Source organism: Oryctolagus cuniculus, chromosome 19 (assembly GCF_051225735.1).
Source record: "Oryctolagus cuniculus isolate XC-2025 breed Fujian yellow rabbit chromosome 19, ASM5122573v1, whole genome shotgun sequence".
In the NCBI taxonomy this organism is placed as follows: Eukaryota; Metazoa; Chordata; class Mammalia; order Lagomorpha; family Leporidae; genus Oryctolagus; species Oryctolagus cuniculus.
This window is the reverse complement of record NC_142885.1, coordinates 12,055,333-12,078,907: the sequence shown is the minus strand read 5'-3', so window position 1 is coordinate 12,078,907 and position 23,575 is coordinate 12,055,333. Positions and strand designations below refer to the sequence as shown.

General features: G+C 48.5%; 1 long non-coding RNA gene across 1 annotated transcript; it reads left to right on the top strand.

Annotated features, from left to right (window-relative positions):
• Positions 1 to 5,371: 5,371 nt before the first annotated feature.
• Positions 5,372 to 23,222, top strand: LOC149120355 (uncharacterized). The gene is made up of 3 exons (XR_016225590.1): positions 5,372 to 5,910; positions 7,696 to 7,804; positions 22,267 to 23,222. It is a non-coding gene; the product is annotated as an uncharacterized LOC149120355 (long non-coding RNA).
• Positions 23,223 to 23,575: the final 353 nt, after the last annotated feature.

The window sequence follows — 23,575 nt, the reverse complement described above, 5'->3', positions numbered from 1 at the left end:
GCCTCTGACCTGTGGCCAGCAGGATTGGTACTTTCCTGTGTTCTGTCCTGTGAAGTTTGCTCTTTTTACTGGTGAGGACTTGAACATGGTTCCTTGCTCTCCCATCTGCACCATGTCCAACAAACCAAGCTACTGGTTTTCACAGACAGTCCCACCCACCCTGGTAGCACCACAAGCTCAGGGTGGGGAGGAGAGGGACACAGCTCCAGGCCAGCACACCACCTTCTCCCACTCTTCTTTCCTGGACGGTCACCAATCATCCATCCATCCATCAGTGCTGTCTGTTTTGTGGTTGATTGATTTTTTTTTTGGTGGATTCCCAGAGGCCTTAAAGGTTGTTGGTTTTGTCTTGTTTCATAGCCATCGGACACATTGCTGGGGAAAGCAGACATGAGCCTCCTTCAGCACCGGACACAGCCTAGGATCCTGCTGGGCTCAGGACCTCCCCTCCCATCTCGAGTCCCACGAGGTGAGTCGGCCCTCTTCAGTGAAGCTTTCCACTCAAATCCAGGCCTCCCCCAGCTGGCAAGGGGAGGTGCCAAAGCTTGTATGTATACCTGTCGGGGTCCCAACACTGCCTCAGGCAGTAGTGCCCAGCCTGGTGTGCACGTGAACTAGCAGATGGAACACCACCTTCCATCCCTAGGGTGTGCAAACTCTTACACTCAATGACACTTCACAAGGGAGCCCACCTTTTTGGAGCTTCTGCTCAGTGAAGCTCCCACGTTGGAGCACTATTTCAAGTCCCAGCTGCTCCACTTCCCATCCGATCTCCTGCCTGTGAGCCTAGGAATATAGCAGATCCAGGCCAAGTACTTTGGCCCTACCACCCATTTAGGAGAGTAGTAGGAGTTCCCTGCTCCAGGCTCCATCCTGGCCCCTCCCTGACTGTTGGGGTCCTGTGGGAAGTGACCAGAGGACGGAAGACCTCTCTGTCACCACCTCTTTCACTCATTTCCGTTTCAATGCATAAATCTTTGTGAAAAATTACACAACACATGGTCATTATCAGATCAATGTGGAAGCTTTATTTATCAACACAGGCAATGAGTTGGATCTGGTTCCAGGGATTCAAACCCTTGCCACGTCACCAGGGAGGGAAGGCCAGGTCGGGTTGAGAAATACCCAGCACTCTCCCCACGTACCCATGGTGCAGCATGAACACTACAGAGAGCCCTCCATCGCCCCCCAGTCTCTTCCACTGCTCTCCCCATTGTCCTGGATCCAGTGCCCTGTTGCCGTTGATTTCTCAACAATGTTGCAGTGGATTGGTTTCTGAGAGGAACAGCGTGGTGGGGGCAAGAGGCGCGGAGTCACCACACAGACCCCGGGAGTCGGGTGAAAGCAGGCTTGAGGCGAGCAGCCGGCAGACTCGTTTATTTCAGTTGGACGTACATCTTATATAGCCAAGACCAGGCAATCTGGTCAAGGGGTGGTCTATGCCCCATCCGATCACAGCCTGCCAGGCAGTTTCCAAAGCCATCCAATCACAGCCTGTTGCCAGGCAGTTTCCAAAGCTTTCCTGAGTAACTAATGCTCGCTTGCCAGCGGCCACCTTGGCATGGCCCTCTCATTCCACCACAATTCCCCCTTTTTGCTTATTTTTGAGCAACGGGAGGCATGATTCTTGGCCATACCATTGTTGACCCCGTTTCCCTGTGGTCTCCGTATGCAGCTGTGCCTGTCTTAGGTTGTCCCCCAGGGGATCTTACCCGTCATTGACTAACCAGCGCTGAAATCGAGAGACCACAGGAGTGCTTGCTCAGATGGGGGTAGGAATGAGGAAGAATGGTTGTCAGGAATGGCATGACCGCACACAGGCTGTGGGCCATTTGAGTGGCTGACCAGAGCTAGTGGGGCACAGAACAGTAACAGGCATGGCTATGGGCAGTTTCTCAGGGTTGGATGATAGGGCAGGTGCGTCTGCTACCAAGGCAGAGTCTTGGTCTTGTTGAGCTGGTTCTGGTGGACTTCCCAATTCCACACTAAGCCCAAGCTCAGCCTCCCCCAGCCCACCCTCGGCCCACCTTTGTCTTCCCTCACCTTCCCTTGCCCACCCTCAGCCCACCCACGCCCATCCTCGGCCCACCCTGGCCCACCCTCGACCTCCCTCGACCACCCTCGCCCTCCCTTGCCCACCGTCGGCCCTCCCTTGGCCAATCCTCGCCCTCCCTCGCCCACCCTCGACCCTCCCTCACTGACCCTCGCCCTCCCTCTCACACCCTCGGACTTCCCTCTCCCACCCTCTGCCCTCCCTCGCCCACCCTCCCCCTCCCTAAGCCCTCCCTCTCCCAACCTCGTCCACCCTCGGCCCACCCTCTGCCCTCCCTCAGCCCTCCCTCACCCACCCTCGCCCTCCCTCAGCCCTCCCTCACCCACCCTCGCCCTCCCTCAGCCCTCCCTCTCCCACCCTCGCCCACCCTCGGCCCTCCCTCTCCCACCCTCTGCCCTCCCTCAGCCCTCCCTCGCCCACCCTCACCCTCAGCCCTCCCTCGCCCACAATCGCCCTCCCTCAGCCCTCCCTCTCCCACCCTCGCCCACCCTCGGCCCTCCCTCGCCCACCCTCTCCCACCCTCGGCACACCCTCGCCCTCCTTCAGCCCTCCCTCGCCCTCCCTCACCCTCCCTCGCCCACCCTCGCCCACCCTGGCCCATCCCTGGACCACTCTGTTTGTCCCCATTCTCCGTTACCCTGCCTGTGCCCATACCCCCATCCTGCCTTCACCCTTCCCTCACCCGTGTCCGCCATTCCCTTGCTCCCCGGGCCCTCTCCCCACAGACCGCTCTCCCTGCTCTGTCCCTGCCCTCGGCGCCTGTCCCTGTGCCACTGTGCTGGCAGTGAGGCCTAATAACAGCCATGGAGGATGACATCACAGAGGGGCTGGCCTGTGCCAACATGCTGTGCAGGTGACGTCATCGCCCTCAGTGGGACTGTGACCACGTGTGGAGCTCACTCGCTCGTGTGCACTGGGCACTCTCCACATTGGTCCACTTCCCAGCCCAGCACGGGGTGGCAGGTGTAGACGGGCTCTTACAGGGCTCATGACCAATGGAACCTCGTTTTAAACTAACCCCAGAGCAGGGAGGAGTAAGTGTACAGCATTCCTTCAGATCAGTCACAACAGAGCTGCCCCTTCTCTGCTCGCAGGTCTTCCTCAGGCTGGGTGAGAGGTCAGTGCCGTGGGCTTTACCCTCAATTGACAGTCACCAGAAAACGATGACAAATTGAACATACCACAGTGGGACATGGACACTGGCAGATGACCCTTCCCAAATACAACTACTCTGATGTTTTCGGAGTTTTTTGCAGGTGGAAATCCAGAAAGCAGGGCATTTAAAAAATTATTAATATAAAGATAACAGATTTCATGTATTTCATTGGTACAATTCTTTTTCAGAAAAGATTTATTTATTTGTAAGATTTATTTAATTTCTTTGAAAGACGGAGTTACAGAGAATGGTAGAGACAGAAGAAGATCTTCCACCTGCTTGTTCACTTCCCAGATGGCTGTAATGGTCAGAGGTGTGCTGATCTGGAGCCAGGAGTTTCTTCTGGGTCTCCCACGTGGGTGCCGGGGCCCACGGACTCGGGCCATCTTCTACTGCTTTCCCAGGCCATAGCAGAGAGCTGGATCGGAAGAGGGGCATCTGGGATTAGAACCAGTGTCCATATGGGATGCCGGTGCTTCAGCCCAGGACTTTAACCCACTGTGCCATAGTGCCAGCCCTATTTTTTACTTTATGTCAGAGTTACAGAGAGAGAGAGGCCAAGAGAGAATCTTATTTTTTTAAGATTTTATTTATTTCAGAGATGGAGTTACAGACAGAAGGAGTGAGAGACAGAGAGAGAGAGGTCTTCCATCCGCTGGTCACTCCCCCCAAATGGCTGCAATGGCTGAAGCTGCGCTGATCTGAAGCCAAGAGCCAGGAGCTTCTTCCGGGTCTCCTACATTGGACCAGGGGCCCAAGCATTTGGGCCATCATCTACTGTTTTCCCAGACCATCAGCAGGAAGCTGAATCAGAAATGGAGCAGCCGTTGGGACCATCTGGGGAGTGAACCAGCGGATGGAAGACCTCTTTCTCTCTCTGCCTCTCCTTCTCTCTTTGTGTAACTTTAACTGTCAAATAAATTTAAAAAATCTTTTAAAAAGGACTACATATAGCCAAAGACAACACACTTTCGCTTTCTTTTTACATTTTATTCAATTCTTTACTTAATTATTTTTGTATGTGAGGGACAGAGTCTAGTAGTGGTGGGGAGGAGAGAGAGAGAGAGAGAATTTCTCATCAGCTGATTGATTTCCCAGTTGCCTACAACAGCTGGGGCTGAGCCAGGAGCTTACAGTCCAGTCTGGATCTCCTCCCACGTGCGTGTCAGGGACCCAAGTACTGGAGCCATCACCACTGCTTCCCAGGGTGTGCATGAGCAGGAAGCTTCAGGAGTGGAGTGGGGACTCACACCCAGACACGGGGATGAGGGATGCTGGTGTCCTGTGTGGTGTCCTAACTGCTGCACCAAATGCCCCCCAGACAGCAGACTTCTAACAGGGAGTTGCAGGCTGTGTCCTCATCACCTAGTTATGAAGAAGGCCTTGTGGTCCATGTATGATATGGTACTTAGCTAACACGTTAAATCTCATGAAGATTTTAATACACAGCATGTAAATGTGTACTGCATTGGCACAGATACTGGTGTGTTTGGATGAGGTCACGGGCATGAGCACAAAGGGGTTGTTTAACAGTTACCCGCCATCCCCACTTGTCTTCAAATGTTGTGATTGAGATGGAACTCTAGCACATGAAAGCACTTGTTCGCAGAGCCCTTTTTAGAACATAAATTGCTGTTATAACAGAAGCCCTCTCTTAGCTCAGTATAATAGATAGGAGCCATCATGTGCTCCTGACCCAGGTTATGCTATGAGAATGAATTATTTTATTAACAGCTCTTCCAAGTAGCATTAGTGATAATGAATGAAGAGATTTAATGTAATATTGATAATATTATGCATGCAAAATAGCATACTGAAAAAATATCTGAAAGCACAGCTGAATGAAAACCCAGAAGGGGAAAGGCTGTTATCAAATGATCCACTAAAACAGACATCAGACAGGCAGTGAATATGCATCGTGTTTGATGTGATTATAGAGCAGTGAATTTTTCTCTCCTTACACTCTCTACATTGCTCACGTCTCAGTTAATAGGCTCGATTCTCTGTACAGAATACTGTATATCAGATGAGTGTGTGTGTGTGTGTTTGTGTGTACAAGTGCATTCTGAAGAGGAAAGGGGACCATAAATAGTTGAGAACAAAGTACTATCTAAATCAAAATGCAAATGTCATCCTGTCTCTCCCTTTGTATTTTCAGAAAAGAGTTATTTGCCAAAGAGTGAATATCAAGGCCTTGACTAATATTCTAGCGAGGGCACAGTGTTCCACTCCCAAAACAATGTAACCCAGTGGTTTTTAGTAAGACAACGGCTGAATTTCGCAAAGGAATTCCTTACTGTTAGTAAGACTTCTGAAAATTCACTAGTGAGAATAAATGCCACGAAATCTAACATTAGTACTCTGAACTGAATTTGCTTATGCCGGACCTCTATGAAATGAATTGTATTCTGCGGTGTTGCTATGCCCATTCCAGAGTCATGGCCATTTTAAAGTAAAGCATCTAGGGGATTCCAAACTAGCAGAATAGGGAAAGGGTGTACTGCTTCAGGCTTTGGGGGAAAAAACGTGGATGAAGTGTATTCTTAGGGGAGACTTGGAGAGCAAAGCACAGGAAGTGCTGAGGAAGGAAGAAGGACACCGTGGATCGTGGTGGAAGGCCCACGTGGACGCAAAGCAGCAAGCCCAGACACAGCACATGACCCCAGGAGCCGAGAGCGGGAGACTGCACCAGCTTTGGAGAGTGAGTGAGATCAGAGTGCAGAAACCCGTGACACTGGTGATCCAGCTGGAGGGAGAGCCTGGTCGACTGCACTGTCTGTGAATGCGGCCTGGAGTCCTGAGTGCGACAGGGCACCCACTTACCCAGTGGGACAAAGGGGCACATTTCCCTCTCCCCACATCCCCACAAACAGGTGTCTGAGAGAGGGCAGGTGGAATTGTGGGTGTAAGTAGCAGCTGAGCAGGTCTTGGGCATGTGCCAGCAGCTGGCAGTTCAGCTGGAGGATGGTGGGGAGAAGGTGCCATGTGAAACAAGGAGGGGCCGTGGCAAGTGACTCTTGGTGCACGTGTGGGATCCAGGGATATTGCCAGAGAGCAAAGTCCCTGTTCCCCACTGACCTGGAGTCTGGCTGGGAGGATGGCTGGGGGCTGTGCACCCAGGGAGGACTGTGAGGTAGTCCCAGGCACTCAACATAGCAGAGGCTCAGGGGCTCAAAACCCCAGGTGGAGCAGCCACAGAGAGCTGGTTCTGGGAACATGGCTCTCTCTCCACGGATGGGACAGCTTAATGAGGTGGAGCAGACCTTCTGCATCCATAACTCGGGGACCTTGCCCAGGTATCCCAGTTGGATGCAGAGGCCCAAAGACATGGACCATCTTCTCTGCTTTCCCACGTGGGAAACGTGAATGAAGCTCCTGGTTGCTGAGTTCAGTCTAGCCCAACCATGGCATCCAGGATTCTCCTGGTAAACTTCTCTCTGGGGGAGGGTGTGTGGCACAGCGATGACACCACCTGGGGGGACGCTCCCATCCCATACCAGAGGGCCTGAGTTCAAGCCCCAGCTCTACTTGAGTTGTAGTTTCCTGTAATACCCCCAGGAGACAAAGGTAGTGGCTCAAGTTGCTGGGTCCTTGCCACCCACATGGACCCAGGTTGAATGCCTGGTCCTGGCTTCTGCCTGGCCCAGCTATGGAGGTTGTACATACTTGGAGGGCTAAACAAGGATGGAAGGTCTCCCTTTCTCTTTCGTGTGTCCCTGCCTTTCCAATGAATCAATAAAAAAATATGGGGCCAGTGTTGTAGCATAGTAGGTTAAGTCACCTTTGGTAATGGCAGTGCCCCATATGGGCACTGGTTTGTATCCAGGCTGTTCCACTTCTGATCTGGATTCTCCCTGATGTCCTGGGGAAAGCAGTGGCAGATGGAACAAGTGCTTGGGGCCCTGCCACCCTGACAGGAGACCTGGAAGACTCGACTCCTGACTCCTGACTCTTGGCTTTGGCCTGGCCGCATAGTGGTTGTTTCAACCACCTGGGGAGTAAACCAGTTGGATGGAAGATCTCTCAATGTCACACTCTCTGTATCCTGGGCTTTCCAAGAAATAAGTAGTCATAAAAAAAATAAAAAAAAATTGCTTGGCACACTGGTCTTCCCCTGTCCCAAAGGGCCTCTAACCACTGTCCAGCAATATGCCGCTTTCCTGCGTTCTGTCCTGTGAATTTGCTCTATTTACTGGCGAGGACTTGAGCAGGGGTTTCTTGCTCTCCCCACCCCACCATGTCCAGCAAACCAAGCTGCTGGTTTTCACAGACAGCCCCACCCAACCTAGTAGCACCACAAGCTCAGGGTGGGGAGGAGAGGGACACAGCTCCAGGCCAGCACACCGCTTTCTCCCACTCCTCTTTCCTGGTCAGACACCATTCATTCATCCATCCATCAGTGCTGTCTGTTTTGTGGTTGTTTGGTTGGTTTATTTGGTGGATTCCCAGAGTCCTTAACGGTTGTTGGTTTTGTCTTGTTTCATAGCCATCAGACACATTGCTGGGGAAAGCAGACATGAGCCTCCTTCAGCACCTGACACAGCCTAGGATCCGGCTGGGCTCAGGACCTCCCCTCCCATCTCGAGTGCCACGAGGTGAGTCGGCCCTCTTCAGTGAAGCTCTCCACTCAAACCCAGGCCTCCCCCAGCTGGCAAGGGGAGGTGCCAAAGCTTGTATGTATACCTGTCGGGGTCCCAACACTGCCTCAGGCAGTAGTGCCCAACGTGGTGTGCACGTGAACTAGCAGATGGAACACCACCTTCCATCCCTAGGGTGTGCAAACTCTGACACTCAATTTCACTTCACAAGGGAGCCCACCTTTTTGGAGCTTCTGCTCAGCTAAGCTCCCACGTTGGAGCATACTTCAAGTCCCAGCTGCTCCACTTCCCATCCAATCTCCTGCTCGTGTTGCTAGGAATACGGCAGATCCAGGCCAAGTACTTTGGCCCTACCACCCGTTTAGGAGAGTAGTAGGAGTTCTCTGCTCCAGGCTCCATCCTGGCCCCTCCCTGACTGTTGGGGTCCTGTGGGAAGTGAACCAGAGGAAGGAAGACCTCTCTGTCACCACCTCTTTCACTCATTTCTGTTTCAAATGCATAAATCTGTGAAAAATTACACACCACGTGGTCTTTTTCAGATCAATGTGGAAGCTTTATTTATCAACACAGGCAATGAGTTGGATCTGGTTCCAGGGATTCAAACCCTTGCCACGTCACCAGGGAGGGAAGGCCAGGTCGGGTTGAGAAATACCCAGCACTCTCCCCACGTACCCATGGTGCAGCATGAACACTACAGAGAGCCCTCCATCGCCCCCCAGTCTCTTCCACTGCTCTCCCCATTGTCCTGGATCCAGTGCCCTGTTGCCGTTGATTTCTCAACAATGTTGCAGTGGATTGGTTTCTGAGAGGAACAGCGTGGTGGGGGCAAGAGGCGCGGAGTCACCACACAGAGCCCGGGAGTCGGGTGAAAGCAGGCTTGAGGCGAGCAGCCGGCAGACTCGTTTATTTCAGTTGGACGTACATCTTATATAGCCAAGACCAGGCAATCTGGTCAAGGGGTGGTCTATGCCCCATCCGATCACAGCCTGCCAGGCAGTTTCCAAAGCCATCCAATCACAGCCTGTTGCCAGGTGGCTTTCAAAGCCATTCCTGAGTAGGTAATGCTCGCTTGCCAGTGGCCACCTTGGCGTGGCCCTCTCATTCCACCACATTTCCCCCTTTTCGTTTATTTTTGAGCAACGGGAGGCATGACTCTTGGCCATACCATTGTTGACCCCGTTTCCATGTGGTCTCTGTACGCAGCTGTGCCTGTCTTAGGTTGTCCCCCAGGGGATCTTACCCGTCATTGACTAACCAGCGCTGAAATCGAGAGACCACAGGAGTGCTTGCTCAGATGGGGGTAGGAATGAGGAAGAATGGTTATCAGGAGTGGCATGACCGCACACAGGCTGTGGGCCATTTGAGTGGCTGACCAGAGCTAGTGGGGCACAGAACAGTAACAGGCATGGCTATGGGCAGTTTCTCAGGGTTGGATGATAGGGCAGGTGGGTCTGCTACCAAGGCAGAGTCTTGGTCTTGTTGAGCTGGTTCTGGTGGACTGTCCCAATTCCACACTAAGCACAAGCTCAGCCTCCCCAAGCCCACCCTCAGCCCACCTTTGTCTTCCCTCGCCCTCCCTCGCCCACCCTCACCCACCCTCCCCCTCCCTTGGCCCACCCTCGCCCTCCCTCAGCCCTCCCTCGCCTACCCTCGGCCCTCCCTTGACCCATCCTAGCCCTTCCTCGCCCACCCTCAGCCCTCCCTCGCCATCCCTCGGCCCACCCTTGCCCTCCCTCTCCCACCCTCGGCCCACCCTTGCCCTCCCTCTCCCACCCTCGGCCCTCCCTCGCCCTCCCTCGCCTACCCTGAGCCCTCCCTCACCCTCCCTCGGCACTCCCTCACCCTCCCTCTCCCACCCTCTGCCCTCCCTCAGCCCTCCCTCACCCACCCTCGCCCTCCCTCAGCCCTCCCTCACCCACCCTCTGCCCTCCCTCAGCCCTCCCTCGCCCACCCTCTACCCTCCCTCAGCCCTCCCTCTCCCACCCTCTGCCCTCCCTCAGCCCACCCTCGCCCTCCCTCTCCCTCCCTCGACCACCCTCTGCCCTCCCTCAGCCCTCCCTCGCCCACCCTCTGCCCTCCCTCGGCCCTCCCTCTCCCACCCTCTCCACCCTCGGCCCTCTCTCGCCCTCCCTCTCCCTCCCTCGAACCACCCTGGACCACCCCTGGACCACTCTGTTTGTCCCCATCCTCCATTACCCTGCCCGTGCCCATACCCCCATCCTGCCTTCACCCTTCCCTCACCCGTGTCCGCCACTCCCTTGCTCCCCGGGCCCTCTCCCCACAGACCGCTCTCCCTGCTCTGTCCCTGCCCTCGGCGCCTGTCCCTGTGCCACTGTGCTGGCAGCGAGGCCTAATAACTGCCACAGAGGATGACATCACAGAGGGGCTGGCCTGTGCCAACATGCTGTGCAGGTGACGTCATCGCCCTCAGTGGGACTGTGACCACGTGTGGAGCACACTCGCTCATGTGCACTGGGCACTCTCCACATTGGTCCACTTCCCAGCCCATCACGGGGTGGCAGGTGTAGACGGGCTCTTACAGGGCTCATGACCAATGGAACCTAGTTTTAAACTAACCCCAGAGCAGGGAGGAGTAAGTGTACAGCATTCCTTCAGATCAGTCACAACAGAGCTGCCCCTTCTCTGCTCGCAGGTCTTCCTCAGGCTGGGTGAGAGGTCAGTGCCGTGGGCTTTACCCTCAATTGACAGTCACCAGAAAACGATGACAAATTGAACATACCACAGTGGGACATGGACACTGGCAGATGACCCTTCCCAAATACAACTACTCTGATGTTTTCGGAGTTTTTTGCAGGTGGAAAATCCAGAAAGCAGGGCATTTTAAAAAATTTATTAATATAAAGATAACATTTCATGTATTTCATTAGTACAATTCTTTTTCAGAAAAGATTTATTTATTTGTAAGATTTTTTTTTTTCTTTGAAAGACGGAGTTACAGAGAATGGTAGGGACAGAGAGAAAATCTTCCACCTGCTTGCTCACTTCCCAGATGGCTGTAATGGTCAGAGGTGCGCTGATCTGGAGCCAGGAGTTTCTTCTGGGTCTCCCACGTGGGTGCCGGGGCCCAAGGACTCGGGCCATCTTCTACTGCTTTCCCAGGCCATAGCAGAGAGCTGGATTGGAAGAGGAGCATCTGAGATTAGAACCAGTGTCCATACGGGATGCCGGCGCTTCAGCCCAGGGCTTTAACCCACTGTGCCATAGTGCCAGCCCTATTTTTTACTTTATGTCAGAGTTACAGAGAGAGAGAGGCCAAGAGAGAATCTTATTTTTTTAAGATTTTATTTATTTCAGAGATGGAGTTACAGACAGAAGGAGTGAGAGACAGAGAGAGAGAGGTCTTCCATCCGCTGGTTCACTCCCCCCAAATGGCTGCAATGGCTGAAGCTGCGCTGATCTGAAGCCAGGAGCCAGGAGCTTCTTCCGGGTCTCCTGCATTGGTCCAGGGGCCCAAGCATTTGGGCCATCATCTACTGTTTTCCCAGACCATCAGCAGGGAGCTGAATCAGAAATGGAGCAGCCGTTGGGACCATCTGGGGAGTGAACCAGCGGATGGAAGACCTCTTTCTCTCTCTGCCTCTCCTTCTCTCTTTGTGTAACTTTAACTGTCAAATAAATTTAAAAAAATCTTTTAAAAAGGACTACATAGAGCCAAAGACAACACACTTTTGCTTTCTTTTTACATTTTATTCAATTCTTTACTTAATTATTTTTGTATGTGAGGGACAGAGAGTCTAGTAGTGGTGGGGAGGAGAGAGTGAGAGAATTTCTCATCAGCTGATTGATTTCCCAGTTGCCTACAACAGCTGGGGCTGAGCCAGGAGCTTACAGTCCAGTCTGGATCTCCTCCCACGTGCGTGTCAGGGACCCAAGTACTGGCGCCATCACCACTGCCTCCCAGGGTGTGCATGAGCAGGAAGCTTCAGGAGTGGAGTGGGGACTCACACCCAGACACGGGGATGAGGGGTGCTGGTGTCCTGTGTGGTGTCCTAACTGCTGCACCAAATGCCCCCCAGACAGCAGACTTCTAACAGGGAGTTGCAGGCTGTGTCCTCATCACCTAGTTATGAAGAAGGCCTTGTGGTCGATGTATGATATGGTACTTAGCTAACACGTTAAATCTCATGAAGATTTTAATACACAGCATGTAAATGTGTACTGCATTGGCACAGATACTGGTGTGTTTGGATGAGGTCACGGGCATGAGCACAAAGGGGTTGTTTAACAGTTACCCGCCATCCCCACTTGTCTTCAAATGTTGTGATTGAGATGGAACTCTAGCACATGAAAGCACTTGTTTGCAGAGCCCTTTTTAGAACATAAATTGCTGTTATAACAGAAGCCCTCTCTTAGCTCAGCATAATAGATAGGAGCCATCATGTGCACCTGACCCAGGTTATCAATGAGAATGAATTATTTTATTAACAGCTCTTCCAAGTAGCATTAGTGATAATGAATGAAGAGATTTAATGTAATATTGATAATATTATGCATGCAAAATAGCATACTTCATCTCAGTAAAATAATTAAAATATACTTGAGGATGTTTTACACCCCACCCATACAATGCTTGAGAGTGTTTATTGCTTGTTACTGAGTACATCAGCATTAGCCGGGAATGCCAATGATCTCATAAACATCCTGTATTCAGAATTCTGAAAAAAAAATCCTGAAGAAAGGCATGTTTTTTTATTTTTTATTTTTTATTTTTTTAACTTTTTTTTTTTAATGAATATAAATTTCCAAAGTACGGCTTATGGATTACAATGGCTTCCCCCGCATAACGTCCCTCCCACCCGTAACCATCCCCTTTCCCACTCCCTCCCCCTTCCATTGACATCAAGATTCATTTTCGATAATCTTTAAATACAGAAGATCAGTTTAGCATACATTAAGTAAAGATTTCAACAGTTTGCTCCCACACAGAAACATAAAGTGAAAAATAATAGATGCGTTTTTAAATGATGATGAAATCAGATCAGACCTATTGTCATGTTTAATCCCAGTGAGAGTCAAGTTGGGAATTGATAATTTCTTTTTTTTACAGAAGATCAGTTTAGTATACATTAAGTAAATATTTCAACAGTTTGCACCCCCATAGAAACACAAAGTGAAATATACTGTTTGAGTACTCGTTATAGCATTAAATCTCAATGTACAGCACATTGAGGACAGAGATCCTACATGAGGAGTAAGTGCACAGTGACTCCTGTTGTTGACTTTACAAATTGACACTCCTGTTTATGGCATCAGTAATCTCCCTATGCTCCAGTCATGAGTTTCCAAGGCTATGGAAGCCTTTTGAGTGTTCGACTCTTATCTTGTTTAGACAAAGTCATAGTCAAAGTGGAGGTTCTCTCCTCCCTTCAGAGAAAGGTACCTCCTTCTTTGAAGACCTGTTCTTTCCACTGGGATCTCACTCACAGAGATCTTTCATTTAGTTTTTTTGTTTGTTTTTTGCCAGAGTGTCTTGGCTTTCCATGCCTGAAATACTCTCATGGGCTTTTCAGCCAGATCCGAATGCCTTTAGGGCTGATTCTGAGGCCAGAGTGCTGTTTAGGACATCTGCCATTCTATGAGTCTGCTGAGTATCTCGCTTCCCATGTTGGATCACTCTCCCCTTTATTTATTCTATCGGTTAGTGTTAGCAGGTACTAGACTTGTTTATGTGCTCCCTTTGACTCTTAGTCCTTTCATTATGATCATCTGTGAACTGAAATTGATCTCTTGGACTAGTGAGATGGCATTGGCACATGCCACCTTGATGGGATTGCATTGGAGTCCCCTGGTATGTTTCTAACTCTACCATTTGGGGCAAGTCAGCTTGAGCATGTCCCAAATTGTACATCTCTTCCCTCTCTTATTCCCACTCTTATGCTTAACAGGGATCACATTTCAGTTAAATTTCAACACTTAAGAATAACTGTGTATTAATTACAGAATTAAACCAGTCATATTAAGTAGAACAGACAAAAAAAACTACTAAGAGGGATAATGTATTCAGTTGTTCATTAACAGTCAGGGCTATGCTGATCAAGTCACCATTTCTCATAGTGTCCATTTCACTTCAACAGGTTTCCTTTTTGGTGTTCAGTCAGTTGTCACCGATCAGGGAGAACATATGGTATTTGTCCCTTTGGGACTGGCTTATTTCCCTCAGCATGATGTGTTCCAGATTCCTCCATTTTGTTGCAAATGACTGGATTTCGTTGTTTCTTACTGCGGTATAGTATTCTAAAGAGTACATATCCCATAATTTCTTTATCCAGTCTACCGTTGATGGGCATTTAGGTTGGTTCCAGGTCTTGGCTCTTGTGAATTGTGCTTCTATAAACATTAGGGTGCAGACCACTTTTTTGTTTGCCAATTTAAATTCCTTTGGGTAAATTCCAAGGAGTGGGATGGCTGGGTCGAATGGTAGGGTTATCTTCAGGTTTCTGAGGAATCTCCAGACTGACTTCCATAGTGGCTTGACCAGTTTGCATTCCCACCAACAGTGGGTTAGTGTCCCTTTTTCCCCACATCCTCGCCAGCATCTGTTGTTGGTAGATTTGTGTATGTGAGCCATTCTAACCGGGGTGAGGTGAAACCTCATTGTGGTTTTGATTTGCATTTCCCTGATTGCTAGTGACCATTGATCATTTTTTCATGTGCCTGTTGGCCATTTGGATTTCCTCTTTTGAAAAATGTCTATTGAGGTCCTTGGCCCATCTCTTAAGTGGGTTGTTTTGTTGTTGTGGAGTTTCTTGATCTCTTTGTAGATTCTGGTTATTAACCCTTTATCTGTTGCATAGTTTGCAAATATTTTTTCCCATTCTGTCGGTTGTCTCTTCACTCTCCTGACTGTTTCTTTTGCAGTACAGAAACTTCTCAATTTGATGCATTCCCAATAGTTGATTTTGGCTTTGACTGTCTGTGCCTCCCGGGTCTTTTCCAGAAATTCTTTGCCTGTGCCAATATCTTGAAGGATTTCTCCAGTGTTCTCTAATAACTTGATGGTGTCAGGTCGTAGATTTAGGTCTTTAATCCATGTTGAGTGGATTTTTGTGTAAGGTGTAAGGTAGGAGTCTTGCTTCATGCTTCTGCATGTGGAAATCCAGTTTTCCCAGCACCATTTATTGAAGAGGCTGTCCTTGCTCCAGGAATTGGTTTTAGATCCTTGATCAAATATAAGTTGGCTATAGATGTGTGGGTTGATTTCTGGTGTTTCTATTCTGTTCCATTGGTCTATCCATCTGTTTCTGTACCAGTACCATGCTGTTTTGATTACAACTGCCCTGTAGTATGTCCTGAAATCTGGTATTGTGATGCCTCCGGCTTTGTTTTTGTTGTGCAAGATTGCTTTAGCTATTCGAGGTCTCTTGTGCCTCCATATGAATTTCAGCATCACTTTTTCTAGATCTGAGAAGAATGTCTTTGGTATCTTTATTGGGATTGCATTGAATCTATAAATTGCTTTTGGGAGAATGGACATTTTGATGATGTTGATTCTTCCAATCCATGAGCATGGAAGATTTTTCCACTTTTTGGTATCCTCTTCTATTTCTTTCTTTAAGATTTTGTAATTCTCATCGTAGAGATCTTTAACGTCCTTGGTTAAGTTTATTCCAAGGTATTTGATTGTTTTTGTAGCTATTGTGAATGGGATTGATCTTAGCAGTTCTTTCTCAGCGTGGCATTGCTTGTGTATACAAAGGCTGTTGATTTTTGTGCATTGATTTTATATCCTGCCACTTTGCTAAACTCCTCTATGAGTTCCAATAGTCTCTTAGTAGAGTTCTTTGGATCCTCTAAGTAAAGAATCATATCGTCTGCAAAGAGGGATAGTTTGACTTCTTCCTTCTCAATTTGTATTCCTTTGATTTCTTTTTCTTGTCTGATGGCTCTGGCTAAAACTTCCAGAGCTATGTTAAATAGCAGTGGTGAGAGTGGGCATCCCTGTCTGGTGCCAGATCTCAGTGGAAATGCTTCCAACTTTTCCCCATTCAATAGGATGCTGGCCGTGGGTTTTTCATAAATTGCTTTGATTATATTGAGGAATGTTCCTTCTATACCCAATTTGCTTAGAGTTTTCATCATGAAAGGGTATTGAATTTTATCGAATGCTTTCTCTGCATCAATTGAGATAATCATAGGGTTTTTCTTCTGCAGTCTGTTAATGTGGTGAATCACATTGATTGATTTGCGAATGTTGAACCATCCCTGCATACCAGGGATGAATCCCACTTGGTCTGGGTGGATGATTTTCCTGATGTGTTGTTGTATTCTATTGGCGAGAATTTTATTGAGGATTTTTGCGTCTATGTTCATCAGGGATATTGGTCTATAATTTTCTTTCAGTGCTGCATCTTTCTCTGGCTTAGGGATTAAGGTGATGCTGGCTTCATAGAAAGAATTTGGGAGGATTCCCTCTTTTTCGATTGTTCTGAATAGTTTGAGAAGAAATGGGATTAGTTCTTCTTTAAATGTCTGGTAGAATTCAGCAGTGAATCCATCTGGTCCTGGGCTTTTCTTTGTTGGGAGGGCCTTTATTACTGTTTCAATTTCTGTTTCAGTTATGGGTCTATTTAGGTTTTCTATGTCTTCATGGTTCAATTTTGGTAGATTGCATGTGTCCAGGAATCTATCCATTTCTGATAGATTTCCCTGTTTGCTGCCTACAGGTCCTTGTAGTAATTTCTGATGATTCTTTTTATTTCTGTGGTGTCTGTTGTTATGTTTCCTTTTTCATCTCTGATTTTGTTGATTTGTGTCTTTTCTCTTCTTTTTTTAGTTAGTTGGGCCAATGGGGTGTCAATTTTGTTTATTTTTTCAAAAAACCAGCTCTTCGCTTGGCTGATTTTTTGTAATTTTTTTTTTATTCAATCCTGTTAATTTCTTCTCTGATTTTAATTATTTCTCTTCTCCTACTAGATTTGGGTCTGGTTTGCTGCAGTTTTTCTAGGTCCTTGAGATGCGCTGAAAGCTCATTTATTTGGTGCCTTTCCAATTTCTTGATATAGGCCCCTATTGCTATAAACTTGCCTCTCAATACTGCTTTTGCCGTATCCCATAAGGTTTGATATGTTGTGTTGTTATCCTCATTTACTCCCAGAACGTTTCTGATTTCTCTTTTGATTTCTTGAATGACCCAGTGTTCATTCAGGAGCATGTTGTTCAGTATCCATGTGTTTGCATACTTTCTGGGGTTTCCTGAGTTGCTAATCTCCAGCTTCATTCCACTGTGGTCTGAGAAGCTGCATGGTATGATTCTAATTCTTTTAAATTTGCTGAGACTTGCTTTATGACCTAGTATGTGATCAATCCTAGAGAAGGTTCCATGCACTGCTTAGATGAATGTAAAGTCTTTAGATGTAGGATTGAAAGTTCTGTAGATATCTGTTAGATCCATTTTGGCAATAGTGTCGATTGAATCTGCTGTTTCCTTGTTGATCTTCTGTCTGGATGATCTATTTCTGAGAGTGGAGTATTGAAGTCCCCCAGTACTATTGTATTGGAATCTAAGTCTCCCTTTAAGTCCCTTAACATATCTTTTAAATAGACCAGTGCCCTGTAATTAGGTGCATATACATTTATAATAGTTACATCTTCCTGTTGAATTGAACCCTTAATCATTATATAGTGTCCCTCTTTGTCTCTCCTAACAGTTTTTGTATTAAAGTTCATTTTGTCTGATATTAATATGGCTACACCTGCTTTTTTTTGTTTCTGTTGGCATGGAATATCTTTTTCCAACCTTTCACTTTCAGTCTGCATGCATCTTTGTTAGAGAGATGTGTTTCTTGTAGGCAACAAATAATTGGGTTGTGTACCTTGAGCCAATCAGCCAATCGGTGTCTTTTAACTGAAGAGTTAAGACCATTAACGTTTAATGTGACTATTGATACATAGTGACTTTGCCCTGCCATTTTCCCAGAGATATTTTCTAGTATATGCTTTGAGCTTCCCAAGCTCTTTTACTGGTGGTTTTTCTTCCTTTACCTTTTTTCATATTGCTGGCCGTGTTTCTGTGTTTCTGAGTGTAGCACATCTTTAAGTATCTTTTGCAGGGCCAGACGAGTGGCCACAAAGTCTTTTCGATTTCTGTTTGCTATGAAAGGTCTTTATTTCACCTTCATTCACAAATGAGAGCTTGGCAGGATATAATATTCTGGGCTGGCAATTTTTCTCTCTTACTACCTGTGCTATGTCTCGCCATTCCCTCCTAGCCTGTAGTGTTTCTGATGAGAAGTCTGCTGTGAGTCTGATTGGAGATCCTCTGAGAGTAATCTGACATTTCTCTCTTGCACATTTTAGGATCTTTTCTTTATGTTTCACTGTGGTAAGTTTAATTACCACGTGTCTTGGTGAGGATCTCTTTTGGTCATGTTTATTGGGGGTTCTATGAGCTTCCTGTACTAGGATGTCTCTGTCCTTCTCCAAACCTGGAAAGTTCTCTGCTAGTAACTTCTCACTAAAAAGGCCTTCTAATCCTTTCTCTCTCTCCATGCCTTCAGGAACTGCTAGAACCCGAATGTTGGTTTTTTTAATAGTATCCTGTAGATTCCCAACAATATGTTTTAGATTTCTAATTTCCTCTTCTTTTCTTTGGTTTGACTGTATGTTTTCCTGTGCTCTGTCTTCTAAGTCCGATATTCTCTCTTCTGCTCCACCCATTCTGTTTGTAAGGCTCTCTAATGTGTTTGTCATTTGATCTATTGAGCTCTTCATTTCATTTTGATTTCTCTTCACTATCACACTTTCCTGCTCTACTAGTTTCTGCATTTCATTTTGATTCTTCCTTAAAATTTCATTTTCACGAGAGAGATTTTCAATCCTGTCCAATAAGGATTTCTGTAGTTCAAGGATTTGCTTTTGAAAACTTCTAAATGTTCTTATCATAAATTTTTTGAAATCCGTATCTTGCATTTTCTATCTCCTCATCTTCAGAATCTTGGCTTGGGGTGTTTTGTTTATTTGGAGGCATCATAGTGTCATCGTTGATCTTGTTCCCTCGATTTCTGTGTTTATTGCTTGGCATGGTTAATTCTTTTACCCTCACTGTGAGGTTTTTTTTTATTTTATACTATGTCTGTGTTAAGTGGACTGCCTGCTGTTGGAGGAGCCTTAGAGGCTGAGATGGGTGTGGCCTGAGAGCTCTGCTTGGTTCTTCAGGGTTACAGGTGTGCAAAGGTGACACCCTCAGGTTATGCGTGGTAAATCTCTCTTTATTTATTTATTCATTTATTTTATTTTGTTTTATTTTATTTTATTTTATTTTATTTTATTTTTTATTCAGGAGGTAAGTAATACTGCACCACACGGCTATGCAGAATGGATGGTATTTAGCTTCCGATCTCTGGCTTCTACCCAGAGTCTGTGCAGGCTCCATTTCTCCTGCGGACTCCCACTGGGTTGCCTAGGCTATAGAATTGTAGCCTTAACTCTCCCCTTTTATTATGTATATCCCAGCTCTTTGTCTCTTGCTCACCTTTGCAAGGTTGGTAGAGAGAGGAACTTGTCTGTACCAGTACGCCCCCGCCTTTTTTTTTTCTTTTCCTTCTCTGCTGTAGTCAGTCTGTTGAAGTTTCCCGCTTCAAAGCCCGCTTCCCTCTAAAATTCTGTCCGCCGTTTCCCCGCCAATGTCTCCGGTTACTGGGCTCACCTCCGCTTCCAGCGCCGATGTGTGGACTCGGAGCCCTGGGCGTCCCTCCTCTCCCCGCTGGTGTCTGTGTCACATTGACTCCTCTTCCTGCACTGGCGCTCAGACTCTGTGGCTCCCACGGTTCGGCTTCCGCATGGTGGGCGACCCTGCTCTCCCAGTAGGTCCTCTGAGTCATAGCCACTAGCTCTGGAAGAGTTTCCTCTGCAGTTTTTTCCTGATCCTTTTTCTGAGGCTACCGTAACTCCGCTTTTATTAAATTAAAATTACCCGGACTATCAGTGCGTGCCCTCACTATTCCGCCATCTTGGCTCCGCCCCCTGAGGTCTTTCTGTACAGAATAGTTTATATCAGATGAATGTGTGTGTGTGTGTGTGTGTGTGTACAAGTGCATTCTGAAGAGGGAAGGGGACCATAATAGTTGAGAACAAAGAACTATCTAAATCAAAATGCAAATGTCATCCTGTCTCTCCCTTTGTATTTTCAGAAAAGAGTTATTTGCCAAAGAGTGAATATCAAGGCCTTGACTGATATTCTAGTGAGGGCACAATGTTCCACTCCCAAAACAATGTAACCCAGTGGTTTTTAGTAGGACAATGGCTGAATTTCGCAAAGGAATTCCTTAGTGTTAGTAAGACTTCTGAAAATTTCCTAGTGAAAATAAATGCCACGAAATCTAACATTAGTATTCTGAACTGAATTTGCATATGCCAGATCTCTAAGAAATGAAATAGAAATAGCCATTTTAAAGTAAAGCATCTTGGGGATTCCAAACTGGCAGAATGGGGAAGGGTGTACTGCTTCAGGCTGGGGGGAAAAAAAACGTGGATGAAGTGTATTCTTAGGGGGAGACTTGCAGAGCAAAGCACAGGAAGTGCTGAGGAAGGAAGAAGGACACCGTGGATCGTGGTGGAAGGCCCACCTGGACACAAAGCAGCAAACACAGACCAAGACACGACCTCAGGAGCTGAGAGCGGGAGAGAGACTGCACCAGCTTTGGAGAGAGAGTGATATCAGAGTGCAGAAACCCGTGACACTGGTGATCTAGCTGGAGGGAGAGCCTGGTCGACTGCACTGTCTGTGAATGTGGCCTGGAGTCCTGAGTGCGACAGGGCACCCACTTACCCAGTGGGACAAAGGGGCACATTCCCCTCTCCCTGTTTCCCCACAAACAGGTGTCTGAGAGAGGGCAGGTGGGATTGTGGGTGTAAGTAGCAGCTGAGCAGGTCTTGGGCATGTGCCAGCAGCTGGCAGTTCAGCTGGAGGATGGTGGGGAGAAGGTGCCATGTGAAACAAGGAGGGGCCGTGGCAAGTGACTCTTGGTGCACGTGTGGGATCCAGGGATATTGCCAGAGAGCAAAGTCCCTGTTCCCCACTGACCTGGAGTCTGGCTGGGAGGATTGCTGGGGGCTGTGCACCCAGGGAGGACTGTGAGGTAGTCCCAGGCACTCAACATAGCAGAGGCTCAGGGGCTCAAAACCCCAGGTGGAGCAGCCACAGAGAGCTGGTTCTGGGAACATGGCTCTCTCTCCACGGATGGGACAGCTTAATGAGGTGGAGCAGACCTTCTGCATCCATAACTCGGGGACCTTGCCCAGGTATCCCAGTTGGATGCAGAGGCCCAAAGACATGGGCCATCTTCTCTGCTTTCCCACGTGGGAGACGTGAATGAAGCTCCTGGTTGCTGAGTTCAGTCTAGCCCAACCATGGCATCCAGGATTCTCCTGGTAAACTTCTCTCTGGGGGAGGGTGTGTGGCACAGCGATGACACCACCTGGTGGGACGCTCCCATCCCGTTCCAGAGGGCCTGAGTTCAAGCCCCAGCTCTACTTGAGTTGTAGTTTCCTGTAATACCCCCAGGAGACAAAGGTAGTAGCTCAAGTTGCTGGGTCCTTGCCACCCACACGGACCCAGGTTGAATGCCTGGTCCTGGCTTCTGCCTGGCCCAGCCATGGATGTTGTGCATACTTGGAGGGCTAAACAAGGATGGAAGGTCTCCCACCTGTCCCTTTCTCTTTTGTGTGTCCCTGACTTTCCAATGAATCAACAAAAACAATTTGGGGCCAGTGTTGTAGCATAGTAGGTTAAGTCACCTTTGGTAATGGCAGCGTCCCATATGGGCACTGGTTTGTATCCAGGCTGTTCCACTTCTGATCTGGATTCTCCCTGATGTCCTGGGGAAAGCAGTGGCAGATGGAACAAGTGCTTGGGGCCCTGCCACCCTCACGGGAGACGGGGAAGACTCGACTCCTGACTCCTGACTCCTGGCTTTGGCCTGGCCGCATAGTAGTTGTTTCAACCACCTGGGGAGTAAACCAGTTGGATGGAAGATCTCTCTATGTCACACTCTCTGTATCCTGGGCTTTCCAATAAATAACTAATCATAAAAAAATAAAAAAAATTGTTTGGCACACTGGTCTTCCCCTGTCCCAAAGGGCCTCTAACCTGTGGCCAGCAGTATGCCGCTTTCCTGTGTTCTGTCCTGTGAAGTTTGCTCTTTTTACTGGCGAGGACTTGAGCACGGGTTTCTTGCTCTCCCCACCCCACCATGTCCAGCAAACCAAGCTGCTGGCTTTCACAGACAGCCCCACTCACCCTAGTAGCACCACAAGCTCAGGGTGGGGAGGAGAGGGACACAGCTCCAGGCCAGCACACCACCTTCTCCCACTCCTCTTTCCTGGTCGGACACCATTCATCCATCCATCCATCAGAGCTGTCTGTTTTGTGGTTGGTTGGTTTGTTTTTGTGGTGGATTCCCAGAGTCCTTAACGGTTGTTGGTTTTGTCTTGTTTCATAGCTGTCGGACACATTGCTGAGGAAAGCCAGACATGAGCGCCTCCTTCAGCACCGGACACAGCCTAGGATCTGGCTGGGCTCAGGACCTCCCCTCCCATCTCGAGTGCCACGAGGTGAGTCGGCCCTCTTCAGTGAAGCTCTCCACTCAAACCCAGGCCTCCCTCAGCTGGCATGGGGAGGTGCCAAAGATTGTGTGTATGCCTGTGGGGGTCCCAACACTGCCTCAGGCAGTAGTACCCAGCGTGGTGTGCATGTTAACTAGCAGATGGAACACCACCTTCCATCCCTAGGGTGTGCAAACTCTTACACTCAATGACACTTCACAAGGGAGCCCACCTTTTTTGAGCTTCTGCTCAGCTAAGCTCCCACGTTGGAGCACTATTTCAAGTCCCAGCTGCTCCACTTCCCATCCAGTCTCCTGCTCGTGAGCCCAGGAATACAGCAGATCCAGGCCAAGTACTTTGGCCCTACCACCCATTTAGGAGAGTAGTAGGAGTTCCCTGCTCCAGGCTCCATCCTGGGCCCTCCCTGACTGTTGGGGTCCTGTGGGAAGTGAACCAGAGGAAGGAAGACCTCTCTGTCACCACCTCTTTTGCTCATTTCTGTTTCAAATGCATAAATCTTTGTGAAAAATTACACACCACATGGTCATTTTCAGATCAATGTGGAAGCTTTATTTATCAACACAGGCAATGAGTTGGATCTGGTTCCAGGGATTCAAACCCTTGCCACGTCACCAGGAAGGGAAGGCCAGGTCGGGTTGAGAAATACCCAGCACTCTCCCCACGTACCCATGGTGCAGCATGCACACCACAGAGAGCCCTCCATTGCCCCCCAGTCTCTTCCACTGCTCTCCCCATTGTCCTGGATCCAGTGCCCTGTAGCGTTGATTTCTCAACACTGTTGCAGTGGATTGGTTTCTGAGAGGAACAGCGTGGTGGGGGCAAGAGGCGCGGAGTCACCACACAGAGCCCGGGAGTCGGGTGAAAGCAGGCTTGAGGCGAGCAGCCGGCAGACTCGTTTATTTCAGTTGGACGTACATCTTATATAGCCAAGACCAGCCAATCTGGTCAAGGTGCGGTCTATGCCCCATCCGATCACAGCCTGCCAGGCAGTTTCCAAAACCATCCAATCACAGCCTGTTGCCAGGTGGCTTTCAAAGCCATTCCTGAGTAGGTAATGCTCGCTTGCCAGTGGCCACCTTGGCATGGCCCTCTCATTCCACCACATTTCCCCCTTTTCGTTTATTTTTGAGCAACGGGAGGCATGATTCTTGGCCATACCATTGTTGACCCCGTTTCCCTGTGGTC